This window comes from Pipistrellus kuhlii, unplaced genomic scaffold (genome assembly GCF_014108245.1).
Source record: "Pipistrellus kuhlii isolate mPipKuh1 unplaced genomic scaffold, mPipKuh1.p scaffold_m20_p_12, whole genome shotgun sequence".
In the NCBI taxonomy this organism is placed as follows: domain Eukaryota; kingdom Metazoa; phylum Chordata; class Mammalia; order Chiroptera; family Vespertilionidae; genus Pipistrellus; species Pipistrellus kuhlii.
In genome coordinates, this window is record NW_023425427.1 from 10,474,735 (window position 1) to 10,493,597 (window position 18,863).

The window sequence follows — 18,863 nt, forward strand, 5'->3', positions numbered from 1 at the left end:
ATGAACAAATGTACTAAACTTGACACCTCCTATGCAGCACTTCAGATCTTCTGTGGCTCTCCTCTATTTCTAGAAATTGCTTAATCATCTAGCTTCCCTCAGGTGTAATCTAAGCACCCTGCCCCTGTCACTTCCTGTCCACGGTGTTCTAAGGCTCATGGGAACCAACTTGGCATAAAGCAGAAATATAGGAGACTTAACACCTCTTGGGCAATCTTGAACCAATGGGAATGAGAATGATGGATGCATGTTCCTCCCTTTGTTCCCGTGAGTAGATGGTTCTTAATGGATTCAGTAAGACTTCTTAGAAGAATCAAAACAATAACACATCCTATTATGAGCTTTCTCTTCATCCATGTTTCATGTTCTCCCTCACTACTGTTCACTGTGATCATATTCATCTTTAGATTTTGGACATGTTTTAGAATTTTCTATGTAACAAAATTATATTATTTATAAATAAAGATGGTTTTATGTCTTCCTTTCATGTTTACCTATCTTTTATTTATCTCATCTTCCTAAATTGACTAAGGTCTCCAGTATAATGTTGGATGAGAGCAAGCGTAGACATCTTTACATTCTCCTAATCTAATGTTTTACCATTAAACGTGATGTTCCACCATTAAATATGATTGATATTCACTGTGAATTTTTCATGTAGCCCCTTTTCACAGACTAAAAAATAGGTGAATTATTATAAGTACATTGTACTTCAATACAGTGTTTGTATGTTTTTAAAAGCTAGCATGCTTAAGAAAATGAAGGTGAAATAAATACAGTTTCAAATAAGCAAAAACTAAGAGATTATGTTACCAAGAGAACTTCACTAAAAGCAATACAGAAAGCACTTCCTCAGACTAAAGGTAAATGCCACCAGATAAAATTTAGGGTGTAGAGAAAGGAATGAAGAATATAAAAAATGTTAAATATATGACTAAATAGAAAAGATTATACTTTTTTCTTCTCTTAATTTCCATAAAAGACAACTGATTATTTAAAATAATTGTTAACATTGTATCATGCAATCTATTATATGTGCAACTAGAATAAGTGACCAAGACCCTGGCTGGGTAGTTCAGTTGGTTATAACATCGTTGTAATACACCAAGGTTGTGGGTTTGATCCCAGGTCAGGGCACATACAAATATCAACCAATAAATGCATGAATAAGTGAAATGACAAACAAATCAATGTTTCTCTCTCTCTCTTTCTCCTCCCTTCTTCTCTCTAAAAAAAAAAATCAATAAATAAAGTACGTGATCAAAATAGCACAAATATATAGTCATAAATAAAATTATTATAAATGTTTTTTTTATATTTTACATGAATAAAACAAAAGCAATTTTAAGTACACTGCGATAAGGATACATACTGAGTTATGTACTAAAAACATAGTACAAAGAGATGTGGGTATAAAGCTATTAGAAGAATTGAAATGGTATGTTAGAAAAATACAATTAACCAAAATAAGGCAGGAAAAGAAGAGAAAAAAAACAAATAAAGCAAATAGAAAACAAATCAGAAATGGTAGGTCCAAACAAACACTTCAGTAATTTTATCCTATATAATAAAACCATAATATGCAAATCAACCAAATGGTGGACCAACCAGCAGAATAACTGGTCGCTATGATGTACACTGCCACCAGGGGGCAGACGCACAATGCAAGAGCTGCCCCAGCTTACAGACCCCAACCTGCAGCAGCAGCTGAGGGTGGGGCCCATGAGTGGGCAGCACCAGGCCAGCCAAAGCAGGTGTGAGCGAGGGTCCCCCCAACTTCCCTCTGGTAGCCCCACAGATTGGCCCTGGTCGCCAGCCAGGCCTAGGGACTCTACCCATGCACAAATTTCATGCACCGGGCCTCCAGTCTATATAATAGAAGTCTAAACAACCATTATGGTGGAATGACAAAAACAACCGGTCACTATGATGCACACTGACCACACAGAAGCTCAATGCAGGAGCTTCCCCCTGGTGGTCAGTGTGCTCCCACAGGGGGAGCAACACTCAGCTAGAAGCCAAGCTCACGGCTGCTGAGTGCAGTGGTGGGGGCAGGAGCCTTTCCCACTTCCACAGCAGTGCTAAGGAGCAACAAGCAGGCGGACATCCCCCAAGGGCTCCCAGACTGCAAGAGGGTTCAGACCAGGCTGAGGAACACCGTCCCGCTCCAGTGCATGAATTTCATGCACCTGGCTTCTAGTTAAATATAAATTGACAAAACATTTCAACTAAAAGACAAAAGTTGTCAGATTATATATTTTTTAAAAAAGTAAATAAAATAAAAAGCTAACAATTCAAAGATACAGGGAGAGTTTTAAAGTAAAAACATGAAAAATATATACATGCAAGCACTGAGCAAAATAAAACTTGGGACACTCAAATTCCTAACTTAGGTTCTGCTTCTTAGGGAACTTGACCTAAGATAGCCCCAGATTATGATGCGGCATCAATTAATCATTCAAAATGTTCTGTTGCAATAACTGCACCTAAAAGTCATTTGATCATAAGCAACTTATTACAGTCCTTGAGGTACTTCCCAAAAACTGCCTTTCCTATGACATCTCCCTCCTTGAACTGGCCCCTTAACATTCTAGGAATGATATAATCGGTACTGGTATTAAATGACACACTGTGTCTCAGCACCTTTGTGTGGTTAGATAGAACTTACACAGGTCCCGAGCCTTCTACCAACTGTAATGAATTCCCAGACTGCACTCTAATATTTCATCACTTGATTTTGCTGTCTAACAAGGAAGTTTGAGCAAGTGAGACTGGCACATTGCCCATTTAGACTTTCTAGTCATAAATGAACTAGGGCTCTGGAATGCTATCAAAGAAAACCCCAAGAATCTTTGCAGACTTAACTGTGTATCAAATCTTCCTCAGTTTTTCATAGCGAAGATCTCCACTGGAAAATTGTATGTGAAACATAGACACAAGACATATGCATGTTGTCTCTCCCCAGAGAAGTCTGGATTTATGACACACTGTTTCTCTTTTCCCATTTAGGAATATTTCAGAGACATACACTCAAGCCAAAGAGACACAGGGGGTAAGGGAGCTAATTTTTTATATCTGCCCACAAATTCAGCCTTCCTGTGGATCCAAGTTTCCACCTGTTGTCATTTATCTTTAGATTGAAGATGTTCTCCTATCATTTCTTATTGAACAAGCTGTTGGCAACAAATCCTCTCAATTTAAAAAAAAATAAAATAAAATTTAAAAAAATATATATATATATTATATATATATATATATATATATTATTTCAGAGAGGAAGGGAGAGGGAGAGAGAGATTGAAACATCAATGATGAAATAGAATTATTGATTGGCTGCCTCCTGCACATCCCTGACTGGGGATTGAGCCCACAACCCGGGTATGTGCCCATGACCAAAATTGAACCCGGAACCCTTTAGTTCACAGGCTAATGCTTTTTTTTTAAGCACTTCCCATATTTTATGATGGATCATGGCTTTTCAGGTCTGGATCATCCACTCATATATTTCCTCACAGTCATGAAGAATACCACCAACTGAGCTGGAGACATAGACACCCTGTCTGCTAACTTGCCCTTGTCTCGTCCCTAAAAGCAGATCCTTGGGTTTCTGCTTTGGACTCTGTGTTTGAGTCCCCGGGTTAGCAGTCAGCCTACTACTCCAGTTCTCTGTCTATAGAACCATGACTGGACATGACCTCAGTTCCCTGTCTGGATTGCAATATTGGCACCTGATGCTGACTGCTTCACCCTCCATTGGCCAAAACTCTGTGACCAGACTTTTCACCTGGAAATAAGACATCTGATCATGAAAGTCACCTGTCCAAAAAGCTTCCATGTCTCCTCTCTGAAAAGTAGCACATCCCTAACTTAGGATCAAGGCCCTTTTTGCCTTTCCTATGACATCTCCCACCAATCCCTTCCCAAACACCTTACATTCCAGCCAACTCCTTCGAGTCCCCCCTACAGTTTTATGGAGAGAGGAGGGGGTGGAGAGAGTGGAGGCTAGCCTATATCTTTGCACACACAGTACCATCTACTTATATCATCCCCTCGCCGCCACCACTTAAGCAATGTCTACTTATCCTTGAAAACCCTCACCAGTCATCACATTTACATCACCGAGTACATGTCCAAAAGCTCTGCTAGTGCCTACGCTTCTAAGCAATTGCTCATTAGCCAGCAACTTTGCAAGTAAAAATCCTGTGCAAAGGGGAGACTTAGTGACATGGGATGGAACAAAGCAGGTGTACTCAGACATGCCCCAAATAGCAAAGCGTGGAGCAGCTTTTCACTCTTCGTTCTCCAGCTGCCATTTTCCTTTGCAGGTCGGTGGGCTTTCTGTGGCTATGAACCTTCCCAGGGTAGAACTGCAAGCCCACGACTGTGGGTAAGACATACGCATATGCTACCCTGCCCAGAATCTAAAGGAGCAGAATGTGTGCAGCTATTGCCCCGGAGGCATAAAAGAACCAGGAGAAAGTGATTGCCCACAAGTCACCGGCATACCCAGCCCTGAGTAATACGTTTCCCTACTAAGGGAAGCTTTGAGTGGCTACAATTCATCATAAACCCTGTATAAAATCTCTTTTCTTCAAATGTGCTCTGTTGCCAGACACTGCGTCTGACAGTTCCTCACTTTTTCAAGTCAGGGGCTCGATAATTTGTCCACTCCTGGCCTGGGCTTCCATCAGTATAAATGAGACAAGTCTTTAAAAAGGCATCAAGGAATGATGGCTGTCTTCTCCTCCCCAACCGCATCCCCACATCCAGCTTTCATCGGGATAATAAATAAGGCTTTTGGTGGCTGAGCACACCTGGTCCGAGATCAGTTCAAATAAAACCCCGTGTTTCTATGGTGCCTGACACTTCAAAGATGAGGGTGGTTATCAATTGGTTAACACAGTCATTGTTCGCTTGGGTTTGATTCTCCTTAACTTACAGTAGAGAGAGAAATGACACTGACAGCTATCAAGAGGGTGGCTGGGACTTAAGGGTGATAAGATGTAGGAGCTGAGCATCAGCAAAGGAAACTTGTGTTATCTATGGCTGGGCTTGTCTGTTTACCTTATTCAGCCGGTTAAGTTCTGTGTCTTGCCCTTGGCCACTGTCATCAGCCGAGTGTGATGGCACTTTTGAGCCAAAGCTGCCCCTGCTCTCTCAGGTGTTGTCTCTGATCCATCAGCTGGTGCCTTAGAGGCTGAAGGATGTTGGTACCTTTGGGGTTGGGGTTGCTGCATGGAATCAATGCCGCCCAGGAATGCAGATGACTCAGGGACCCAATTTCACTCTATTGTCAGGCCTGAGCAGCTGTCCCATCAATGGCAGGATTTCCTTATTTGTCGGCAGAAGCTCAAAGAAGAAACCTCTCTTTAAAAACCTGGGACCCTTCAGTCCACAAGTTGAAGCTCTATCCACTGAACCAAACAGGTTAGGGCAAGAAACCTCTTCTGAACACTTATTACAGGTACCAAGGTAGACACTTTATGTAGTTATAATTTCCTTTGACCCTCACGAAAACCCTGGGAGGTCGATAATGCATGCTCCTTATTAGGAAGGCATATCTGAGATTCAGAAATGGTAAATAACTTGCCCAGAGACATAGAGCTACTAAGTGAAGACTTGGGTTTGAAACTGATGTCAAACCTGTGTTCTTTATCATGTGTTTTCTTATTATTTCTCATAATTTAATTCAGGGATGTTTAACATATTTGGATCTTGGGAATTTTAAAGAGCTATTGGGGAAAGACTTTTACTTGGACCTTTAGGGAGCTCTTGGGTATGGAGGACTCAAGGTTTCCAGTTGGTACCGTTTCCCCGAAAATAAGACAGTGTCTTATATTAATTTTTTTCTCCCAAAGTTGCGCTAGGTCTTATTTTCAGGGGATGTCTTATCTTTCCATGCGCTAGGTCTTATTTTCGGAGGATGTCTTATTTTCAGGGAAACATGGTAGTACAATTTATGAGACAGTAAATGCACAAGGAGCCAGAGTTTGGGACACATGTGAATGCCTCAGTTATTCCAGGCCTTCACCCAGATCACTTCAACAACATCCACGATATACACAAAAAGGGACATGAGCCATGAAATCAAAAACAAATTTGACTGCTCAAGAAATAACATAGATTAGATATGGTGTAGCCTGAAGATTTAGCATCATCTCCTTTTCCTGTCTACAGAGAAAGTGTGGTATCTACAAAGATTCTTCTTTCCTCTCTCTCTTTATCTTTTCTCATTTCTTTTATCTTTCTTGACATTTTCTTTTATTTTCTTTTCTTGCTTAGTTTTCCTCTCATTCATGGCTCAGCAACAGATTCTTATTAAACACTACATACACATGGAAGCCTCCTGTTTACAGAGATGAATTGTGCCCCACGACTGCCACCCAGGCACTAACACTCTGATTTGAGCAATAAGACATGGACATTAAAATATGTGATACAAGCCAAAACCAGTTTTGCTCAGTGGATAGAGGATAGGCCTGCAGACTGAAAGGTCCCAGGTTTGATTCCAATTAAGGGCATGTACCTTGGTTGCAGGGACATTCCCAGTAGGAAGTGTGCAGGAGGCAGCTGATTGATGTTTCTCTCTCATCAATGTTTCTGGCTCTCTGTTCCTCTCTCTTCCTCTCTGTAAAACATCAATTATATATATATATATAATATATATAATTACAATATACATATATTTTTTAATTTTTTTTTAAATATGTGGTACAAGATGAAAAATGTTACTTGCCTTAAGTTTGGTTTTGGTGGGAAAATGTTGTGGGGGTTGATGGTGGTGTAAAATGAAGGGTGAGGGTTTTTTTTTTTTTTAACTCGAGGATGAACTTTAAAGGATACACTCAGTGAATGGATAGGATACAGACACATTAAATAAAGAGAAAAGGAGTCTGGCAAAGGTTTCCACCCAGAGATGTCCATGTCCTGTTAATGTCCCAGAACCTGTGAATACGTTTGGTTACATGGGAAGAAAGAATCAAAGTTGCTAATCAAGAAGATGATCCCAGGTACTCTGGGTAAGCCCAATAAGGGTTCTTAAAGGTGTAAGAGGGAGGCAGAAGGAGAGAGAGGAGATGTGATGTCAGAAGCCAGGTCAGAGAGGTGCTACGTTTCTGGCATTGAAGATGAAGGGAGGGGGCCATAAGTCAAAGAATGAAGGAAGCCCCTAGAAACTACAAAATGCAAGGGCACAGATTCTCTCCTAGAGCTTCTGGGTGGGAACACAGCCCTGCCAGCACCTCGGTCTTAGCCCAGGGGACCCGCGTCAGATTTCTGACCTCCGGAGCTGAAGGATAATAAACACATTTCTTTCAGCTACTAAACTGGTGGTGATTTGTTACGGCAACAAGTGGAAAACTGATGCAGGAGGAACCACAATATGGAAGGATGGAAGTTGAAGCTTATTTTTTTAAGTCCACAAAGGAAAAAAAACAAGAGATGAAGCTAGGGAGCCAGGCCATGATGGACAACAGGGAGCCACTGATATTTTTAGAGAGTGACAGGATCAGATATTCATTGAAGAAAGATCACTATGGTTGCTGTGTAATGGAAAAATTAGAGTGAGCAATTCAGGGAAATCAGCTAGGAAACTGTTAGAACAGTGTGAGCAAAAAATGATGAGGCTCAGAGAAAGAAGAGGAGTCATTCATTCTTGTATTCTACAAATTATTTTTGAGTGTCTGCTGTGTGCCAGGTACTACTGTAGGCATTTGGGATATGGTTGATATCCTAATCCTCCCTTCAAGACCTATGGTCTAATGGGTATAGGCAGGCAATAAACAAATAAGTATATAATGTGCTTGAAGTTGATAGGGCCTCTGAAGAGAACTAGGGTGGGGAAAGGAGCCTAAAGAATGACAGTTGTGGATAAGGGACTATTTAAATGGGACTTTGGGGAAGGACTCTTAGAGGTGGTATTTGAATACAGTCCTGAAAGAAGTGGAGAAGCGAACCAAGCAGATATCTTGGGCCAGAGCCTTCCAGCAAAGAACAGAAACAGAAGAGTACCCAAAGTACAGTGAGGAGGCTGGTGTGGCTGGAAGGTAATGAACAAAGGTGGGGGCAGAAGTCAGACCATACATGGAGCAGGGGCATCTCTAGGACATCCTCCGAGTTGTTGTGAGAACTCAGGCTTTTACTCTGAATAACGTGGAGACATCCTGCTTTTAGATTGGATGGGTCTAGGAAGCTGTGTAAATGAAGAGCCAAGAGTCTGAGAACAAGTCTTTGCTATGGATTCAGCTGCTGACTTCATCCTGAGCAAATCAGATGTTCCCAGCACCACCACCTGAAGGAAGCACATTCTGCACACACAGGAAGCATGAGCTGGGCTACGTGCCACCGCAGGTTCAATCAAACCCAGCTCGAGGACAAAGTGGGTGCTTTGCATGAAAAAAAAATTTCCATCTTGCTTTCCATGCTTTCTTCATGGGTCAAAACCAGATTGGCCAGTACACAAAGAGAAAATTTGGGTCCCAAAACAGTGTACATTTGCCTGGATAGAGACAAACCAAGAATTCCATCCCATTTACAACTAGAAATTATCCCACATCAATGACGACGGGCACCACCTGCCATCTGGGATGTGTTCCTTAACCTGTGTAGGTCTCAGTTTTCCAACTAAAGATAAGAGAATTGTTTCATTTCTGAGCTTGTCAAGGCCTCTGGCTGTGGGATCTGTGGTCCCTCTCTCCCCCCCCCCCCCCCACCCAAACAAAGTCCTCAGATTTATTCAGTAAACGGTCAGGCATGCAGACAAAGGAGTGGAAAGCAGGAGTCCTCACTCTTTGGGATTTGTGTGGTCTGGCATTCTTCTAACATAGAGCAAGAGCACAGACCTGTGTTTTAATTTCCATTCCATCTCCTATGGGTCATGTGAACTCCTTTAAAACCTGGTATGGAAGAACACAGGATACAAATACACAAACACATTATAATAACCATGTGGATTTGAACTCATGATTTCACCTGTCTCAGATCATCATCTATAAATTGGGAATATTAGCATCTACTCCATAGCATTTTTGTGAAGGTTAGAGACATTGCATGTAATAGATGCTAATTAGGTCCTTTAACATTTAAGTGAGATAAAATGGGAAAAAAAATGCTATTACTGTTACTTTAAAAAGAAAATTAAAAGTAAGATTTCCATTAGAAGTCGAAAACAGCAATAATCCTGCTAGAAGCAGCATAAAAAAGACACTAGCTCAGGGAGAAGGCACTAGGGGCAAGATTAGTCCAGGTTCTCCAAGTTGCACCTAAAAAGCCAAAAGGTCTCAGATGCAAAATCTCCCAGCCATTGACCTAAGCATCGAGGGAGTGCTTTCTTGTTCTGTAATCCTTGGCTCCTACCCAGACTTCCTATTATCTCACCAGGGGTTCCCTTAATCTTTCAAGGATTGTGCAGAGTGACATTGATTTAATCTAGAATGTATATATTCCCCAGCAATCTCTGGTGAGAGAGAAGCAAAGTAGGCCAGCAGGATCTGACCCTGGGCCTTTACTTGCTCTGATCCCTACAATAGGGCTGTGTTGGCAGCTGGCCTTGAAGCCGACATTTCCCCAGCACCTGCCTGAGCTGGCTTCTAGCTGCATTTGGCCAATGGGAGGCACTGGTGGGAAATAAAAGAACATATAAACTGAACAAGCCAGGGTATTTCTCTCTCTGCACAGGGAAGGGTCTCTGGAGTCAGTGATGTGCCTTCCATGACGCCAACTCCCACCTGGTGACCACGGCCCCAGGTGTCACTCCAGCTTATAGATGGAAGAAACCTCCTTTGTGAAGGGGTGTTGCTTTGTGGTCCCAGTTTGGCTTTGTAGTTTTTCTTTTACTTGTGTAAGCAATTCTCTGCATTAATTTCCCTCTGTTTTTAATGTGTAGAATGATTTCCTTCCTTGTTGGACCCTAGCTCACGGAGCTGTATTGGCCCTTGGCTGTCACCAGGCAGGGGTGGAAGAGCTCAGAGAGGTCTCAGGGAGCAGCAGTATCTTGGAGGCTGCACCACACACCAGGGTCTGTCTGTGACCAGGTTAGTCCAAAGCCCCACTCTTATCAGGGGCCCCTAGCTGATTAAACTCTGGAAGGTGGACTCACAGCTTCTCAACTAGCAAGGTTTTAAAGGGTAAATCATAGTGTTCATTTTTAAATTCTGATGAGAAATGAAACCGTCATATGGACAAGAACAATCTTGTCAGCAGGTCCCACACAGTCTCCCCCTTCAGAAGACCTACACAAAAGCCTTGTCAAAATCACAGGGCAATCTGCAAAGACCAGAGTCGGAGGAGCTTGTTGAATAAGATGGTCTTGACAATCCGCCAACGATCCTTCATTGGGAAATTCTTATCAACAGGATAGGCAGTTGCTGCCCTCCGGGGCTGTATACAAAGCCTCTGAGTCCTGTGGCCATTCCCTTGGAAGTGCCCACATCCTCCTCTGTGATTCCTTCACCTCTACTTCCATGGCTGACATCCCCCTGCACCAATGAACACACTATTGCTTTGAAAAAAATGTCATTCATTCTTCAGTAGGAAATGGGCATGGTTTTCAGTGAGGCAGATCCCACAACCGGTCCTGCCTAGACCTCTTGGGGAAGACAGGGCTCTTGCAGAAGTTGTCATACAAGAGACTCTAAAGAGCTGCCTGTTGGAAAGGTCAGGCCACACATGGCGCCCCTTTTCCAAGTTTAATACCAAGGCAATGAAATAGTATCCCCTCTGGGAACTTAAAGGAACCATCAGAAGCTCAGGACTCATGTGGGAAACACTGCAGAGAGACTTCTGCCTGCACACACACTCACATGCACAGTCACACACACACACACACACACACACACACACACACACACACACACCTGGAATAACAGCAGGGTCATTTGAACAGCAGGTACACCACTCAGTAACATCTGTTCAGCAGCATCATACATGACATTCATTGAAGCTACCATCAGCTATCTGGTCCTTATGGAGAACTTGTTATATTCCCCCTCATCTCTCTCCATGAGGCACTTGGAAGCAGCCAGGTCCTTTTTGGACTGAGTATTAAATCAGGAATGATATCAGTACATAAACTCCAGGCCTCTTGGAAAACACAGAGAGAAGAAAGGCGACAACACCCACCCACCCCTTATCACAGAAAGAGAGCAAGTAACTTGATCGTGTGGAGGCTTCAGCTGGTTCTAACCTGACACAGGAACAAGAAAGACCACATTTGTGCACAAGCTAATGAAGCAGGTCACTACAGCTTCCTGTCTAACCTTCACTGAGGTCCCACTGGCCAGCATTTTACCACCTTCTCTTTTGATCTATAATATTTTAATCTATAATTTAAGTCTCAAAAGACAATGCTATTATTACAAGTCCAAATTTTACCCAGTGGCATGCTGGTAAACAAACAAATAAATAAGGCTTTAATTTGTAACTTTTGACAATTGCTGCTACACAAATAACTCCCACCATGGCTGATTTTAAGTTATCAAAGTTCCATCAAACAACTTTGAAAAATTCCCTAAAACTTATTAACAAGCTTCTTCTTCACGAGCTAGAACAAACTAGCTCCCATCCCCCAAAATGAAGCACAGTAGGAACTCAAGAAGATCAACCTGTGCTTAAAGTTCACCAGTAGTTTTCTCTGATACTAGAGCAATGGAGGAAAATTCTGATCATTGTGTGGGACTCAAGTCTATCCCACAGGGAGATTCTGTTTGGTTATTTGCCTACTTATTTATACCTTTTTTCCCCTCAAGAAAGGATTTATGGTGGATTACCTAAATGCATTCCATGTAAAAAATAGATAAGACTGAATTTAAAATAAGTAGAGAAGTGAAATGAAGAGAACATGAACGTTTGTTTCCATAGTAGTGGAGAGAAATTGAAATCAGGAATGAGCTCAGCACACAAAATACATGGTATACATAAAGGTCACTGGGCCTTTCAGAGTACATGCAGAAAAGACTCCGTGGGAGCAACAGACATCCACTGATGAGCCACTCACAGGAGTTCCGACATCCAGCGTCCATTGCATCTGGCCATCTGTGCAGCATCATGTGGCAACTAGCCCCAGTGGGTCCATTTGGACAGTGATGTTACACCCGGACTTCACTACAGAAAGGTGGCGAATGGGCCTAGTGTCCCACTCCTGCCTGCGAAGGCACTTGGCAGTCTAATGATCTCCCATCGCTCTGTCAATTTGTCAGAATTGCTGTTCTGGAGCAAACTCCAGCCTCCATGAACAGCCTCGCTAGGGGCACACTTTGGATGCCGAATTCGTCAGGTCCCCTCCAAGGCAGACTGGCAGCCTCTGAGAGCCGTGATCCAGCTCTGCACAGACAGTGCTGTCAAGAAGAAGAGTGGCCCGGGCTTTCTCCAGCTGTCGATGACCCAGAAAGGCCAGAAAATGGGTTCTTGGGACCTGGGCGAGCCAGGAGGCCAGAGGGTAAGAGAATCTTTCAAAATGAACATATATGTTGGCTTCCGTGATCTATGCCTACTACAGAAACTTTGGCAGACTTTGGATGTGTTTGTGATGAGACTCCAATATTGTATACCGTCTGGCTCTCCCAAGCCCTGGGGAGTCTCCTCTATGCAGGCCCCTTTCCTGAGTTGGCTCAGTCATCAGGGATGTATTTCTGTTGAATCAAAAATTCAAAAAATATATACCTGGCAAAGAGCCTGGCATTGAGCAATGAGTTGAATGGAAGCCCCACATCTGACTCTGCCTGGCATCCCAGACCCCCTATGGCTGTCAGTGGGATCTTCGAGGAAAGGCCTTGCTCTTTCTGGGATCCTTTCTGGGTAGAGTCCATTTTCACAAGATTTGGCCCATGGAGTCCCCCAAGTGCCTTTTACCTGCATATCCCACACACTTGTGCTCAGCCAGGCCTGGTGCATGTGAAATTGCCAAACTCTCTGGGCTCTGTGCCTACCTGCTTGGCTGTATGTCCAGAGCCTGACTCTGTAGCCAGGACAGTTTCCTCAAGGGTGTTCATCCCTTGCCAGTCCCATCCACATTTAAGCCTATTCTGCATCTAAATATGCAGATGAGACCCCTAGTGTGATGTTTTGGGAAACTATAGTAATCAGGCATTGGCCCATCAGTCTTTAGGGAATTAGTTCATGGCAGGGGAACAAAATACGCATATTCTGAGAATTCCATATGCTGAATATCAGTGGCAATTGGCAGACTTGCTCAGTGGTGCATACCCAGCAATCAGAGACTTGCCCCCTCCAGTCTCCATTCAGCCACCCCACCACAAATTTACTATAAACCTGTTATCAAAGCTACACATGGCTCAGCTATAGGCAGAGATTTGCTTTGGAGTTGGCTTCCACATAGTGAAAAGATCACAGGTCTTAGAATCGGCAGAACTAAGTGCAAAATACAATTCTTCTATTTTTTAGATACATGCACTTGAACAGATAGTGACTCTAAATTTCAATTTCTTCATTTGTAAAATGGGAAAAGTAAAACTATTTAGTTGATGTCTAAAAAAAGAAAATATATACCAAAAAAACCCCCTCATAAACAGAAAACAATACAATGTTATTTTTATTTATAGCTAACTTCTTAAAGAATTTGTTAAGATTTTAAAAGTCAAAATAAATTTAAGAAAGTTTGAGCTTCCAGTATTGGCAAAATAGCTTGTCCAAGCTAGCACTTCTACATACAACAAAATATATACAAAATATTTTTTTAAATATATTTTATTGATTTTTTACAGAGAGGAAGAGAGAGGGATAGAGAGTTAGAAACATCGATGAGAGAGAAACATCAACCAGCTGCCTCCTGCACATCCCCCATTGGGGATGTGCCCGCAACCGATGTACATGCTCTTGACCGGAATCGAACCTGGGACCTTTCAGTCCGCAGACCGACGCTCTACCACTGAGCCAAACAGGTTTCAGCTATATACAAAATATTTTTAAAGAATTAGAGAATCCACAAACCAATAGAAATTGGTTGAAAGATCAATCCTTATAAGATAGGAAGTATTGTACATTGATGAAATCTGTGAGTTAGCAGCTTTTTACAAGAGGGCATATTCCAATCCCATGGTGGTAGAAAAAAATTATAGTTTTATTGTCTTAAGGTATAAAAAAATAGAGTTCTGAGTTAACTAAACTACTGAAAAGTGTGTGTGTGTGTGTGTGTGTGTGTGTGTGTGTGTGTGTGTTGGGAAGGGTAATATCTTAAAAGAAGGGAGCTACAAATTACAGAGGGGACAAGTGCAAAAATCTACAAATAAATTCTATTAAAAGTATTGGTTGATTGTTGACTAAGAAAAAATATAGAACTTAAAAGTTGAAATAATTGGGTATAGATGTCAAATATTTCCCTTCCAGGGAAGACACAGTTTATAGTTCAGGCTCAGACAAGTTAACTAAACAAATATCAACACTCTTCAAAAGAAGATGACAAAATCTAAAGTTTCTACAATGTCCACATGTGTTAAAAAAAACTTACTAGACACACAAAGTAATAAGAATGTAATGACCTATACTTCAAAAGAAATAATATGTTCAAGAACTTCTAAGAAAACGTGTCATAGTGAACAAAACATGGGAAATATCAGCAAACAGCAACTATAAAAATGCAAATTTTAGAACTGAAACCATAAAGCAGAATATTAAAAAGATATCAATGTAAGGAAATAGTAAACTCAAGAATATATAAAAGGAAATTATCCAAATTAGAGAGGGAAAAATTGAATAAAAGTGAACAAAGTTTAGTGACTTGTGTGATAATATCAAGCAATCTAATACATTTATAATCAGAGTTCTAAAAACAAATCAAAGAGAGAATGGAGCAGAGAAAAATAGAATGGTTAACATTTTCCATTATTATTAGAGAAAGTTCAATGTATAAGATGAAGGAGGTCTAGTGAACCCCAAGCAGAATAAACATAAGCAATACCATATGACATCATATCATATGCTTGAATCCAAATATATTTTAAAATCTTAGAAAAAGATAGAAATATCATACATTATACAGAGAAGCATAATGTTATAAAGCTGATGGCTTCTCATCAGAAATAATGCAGGCCATAAAGCAATGAGATCACATCTTTAAAATGATGCAAGGATAATACTGACAACCAAGATTTCTAGTCAGTAAAATTCTAAAAATATGAAGGCAAAACAAAGACAATTTCAGATAAACAGAAACTGAGAGAATTTGTACCCAGCATATTTACTATGTAAAATAGTTTGAAAGAATTTCTTCTGCCTGAAGGGCAATAACACCAGATAGAAATTAAGACAGATCAACAAAAATAAATGAGTAGCACCAAACCTAATAGATAAAGCATAAATATGAGAGAGTTTTTCTTTCCTTTTTAATTTTCTCCAGAAATATATACTGTTTAAACAAAAGCAAATGTAATATTTTGTTGTGGTATTAATGGTGTATATGGATTATAAAATGTGTATACCATGGGTAGACAAAAGTAGGTTTATAGTTTTAAGTACACAAAACAGTTCTTTTGTATTATTATTTATTTATTATTGTGTTACATTCCATCAGAACAACTATAAACCTACTTTTGCCCATCACTGTATGTATGTAATACATATTATCTATGTATATAAAATATATTTATAATAACACAAAGGATCATGACATCAGTGAAGCCTTACTGTTGCTAGTTCCCTATACTTCATGTGAGGCAATAAATAGTTAACTCTGTAAAAAGTTAAAAGTGCACATAATAATTACAAGTTAGATGCTGAACAATTAGTTTAAAAAATAAGAGGAGTTATGGTTAAACATTAATTAATTGAAGTAACATTGAATATTTAAAAGTGTTTAACTCAAAGCAAGGCAAAAAAGGTGGAACAGAGGTACAAATTAATAGCTGGAACATACAGCAACATGATAGATCTTATATAATAATACTGATAATTATAGTAATGTAAACAGAGTAAATCCTCAAATAAAAGACAGAAATTGCTGGATTGTATAAAAATCAAGATCCAACTATATGCTGTGTACAAAAGGCAATTTTTAAATACCAAGAAATAAACAGAGCAAAGCAAATTCTATGACCACGTCTTACTTTAATATGATGACAAAAGTGCTACCCCACCATGGGCTAAGACAGTAGGAAAGCAAATATCCGGACACAAGCTCTCTCTCCCATCCTGCAAAGATAATTACTATTGGTGCTAGTAAAGGGAATAGAAAAGTTTGAGGTCACTTGCACACCAGACACCCACTGTCCATACAGCTGGACACAATGCCTAGTGAGCATTATGACCAGTCTGTGCCAGGCCCATTGCCCAGAAATACTATGCCTGAATTCTGGGTGGCATTGTCAGGAACCAGTGGGGTCCAAAATAGACCAGACAATGCTCTTCCTTCTTTAGATGCCAAAATGATAGGCAAGTAAGTGGCCTGCCTAACCTTCTAAATCTGGCTTTAGTGTTTATAACTCCAGTAAGCATTTGAGGGAGGGACTTAAGCTGTCAAAAAAAAGTGTGAGTACAGTGTTGAAGTTTTAAGAGAATTCCTATTTAATCAGCTTCTCCATTGCAGGTGTTTCACAGAAAGAAATTACACCAGTTAGTTTAAGAGAAAAAAATTAATAAAAGGAATCCATGTAGAAGAAGTGGTAACTATGTTATCTTAGAAGGCAAGATTTACTAAAATAGCATATATAGGAAGATCTGCTACCTCTGGAACTGGGGAGAACAGAGTTAAAAAGATGGAAATAAAAATGTAGAGGTACAGTCAGAGTTCTATGAATGGTGTAGGACCCCATAAATTTCAGATCTCTGATGGTGGGGTTACCCTCTACTTGGGTGTGTTTGTGTCTGAGGAAGGTGCTATTCTTTAAATGTTAGAAAAATCAGATTCAGCTGCTGCTTCAGAAACACCCTGCTGCTTCTCAGGTAAAGAAGGAAGCGTGAGGTGACCCATCAGAAGCCCATGGTACACAGATGGAAAGGAGAAAGTCCCTTCTGCCTTGAGTCTGACTCCAATACTCTGTACTGATAGAACCTATCATAAAGCCAGGCTGCAAAGAAGAAATGACATATAGCTGCAGATCCCTGGAATCACCAATCTGATTGCAGAAGAGTGAGTTTAGAGCCAAGATACAATAACCAGCCAAGATAACCCACGCTGGGCTATGGCAAGGCCAGTAGTGACTGACTGCTAGGTGGGTTCCCCAGGCAGGGAACTTGATATGAAAATTGGTCAGAAGGGATTTCTAAATATCTGGGAACAAACTGAATCAAAGGATGATTGAGTCCAAGTGAGTGTGCCAGGACCACAAAGTTGGAGCCTGACCACATATTAGGACAAGAGGGACCTTGATGCTGGTGTTGGGAGATAAAACTTCAGGAGCCTGGTAAATACAGCAGCATAGCAAGGCATGGGGAGCACAGATAATAATGACCAAACAGAAGTTTGCAGGGCCCACATGTCTGAACTCTCTCTGGTCTGACTGTACACTGGTGGGAAGGTTAAAGACATGGTTTAGATAGGGTGCAATAAACTGAGACAAAGTAATAGCACTTATCCCTATATTTATCAATCAGCCTTATTTTGTGTTTTAAAGGACAAGAGGTATATAAATCAATTTGTGTGAGAGTGTGTGTGTGTGTGTGTGTGTGTGTGTGCAATTCAAATGCACACACACATGGATCTATATCCCAGAAGATTGTTCCAGAAGAACCTTGTAACATTAAGGCATGGGCAAGCAATATGATATGCAGTTATTATGGCTGGTGACCAGAAATGGGTATTAATGAAGACACTGATTGTTACTCATGATTTTCAAATAGCTAACTAGATCTAGAGGATTTGCATTAAACCAAGTCATTCCCTTCCATGCATGCTAGCCATGATCAATGGAAATGTCAAGTCCCATGATGTCTCTGAGCTCACATTCTCTTCCTACTAGAATTGGGGCATCTAGTACACACACACACACACACCACCTTTTCTATTCTGAGTCTTATTTCCACAAACAGTGCTTGTGATACGTCAAAGGATTTGATCTTCAATGTCTAAGTTCTTTAAAAGGGTATTGGCATCTCCCAACAGTTTCTAAAGCAGATAGTCTTCTGGCATTCAGAGAAAAATAATAAGGATGAGAGAAAGCAGGTGACTCTGAATGTAAAATAAAATATTTCACAGAATCATGGATTTTCAAGCCAGGAAGAATATAAGAAATTAGTGAATCCAGTGCTTATAATGTGAAACTCTTCTGTTTTAAACAGAATTCCTATACTGGGTTTTAGAACTGGTAATAATTTCTCGAGTGAGTGAATAAACAAGGCGGAATATGTGGTGGAGGACTTCTCAGGTAGAAGAAATTACAGGATATAAGCTATGGGAGTCATGACACTGTCCAAGGTTTCCTGGAATTCAAAATTATTGAAGCCAAAATACAAGAGGAAGAGAGTGAGGTGAGGTGGAGGATGAACTCCTTTCCTACCTCTCAACTTAATCCTGTGGCAAAGGGTTAGAGAGCCAGTGGCATGTTTCAAGCCAAGGAGATACATAATCATATTTGAGTTGCCTAAGTATTAGATTAGAGGCTGTACCCCAAAAGGGAGGTGGTTTATAATAATCAAAATAAGAAATGATAAAGTTCATATTAGAGTAGTTGGATTAAATAATTGGGACTAGGAAGAACCCATTCGGGAGACATGAGACAGCCAGTTCTAACAGACAGGGAGATAGGAGAGTCAGAGATGACCCCAATGCCTCCAGTTTGTACTGCTGAGCTAACAATGGTCTTCCTGGAGCTAAGGAGCCCAGGAGAAGCAGCGGTGCAATGACTGCACTTGCTTTTAGACATGCTAAGTTAGGCTCAAGAGGGGAACATTGAAAGCAAAACTAAAAAGTGAAAAAG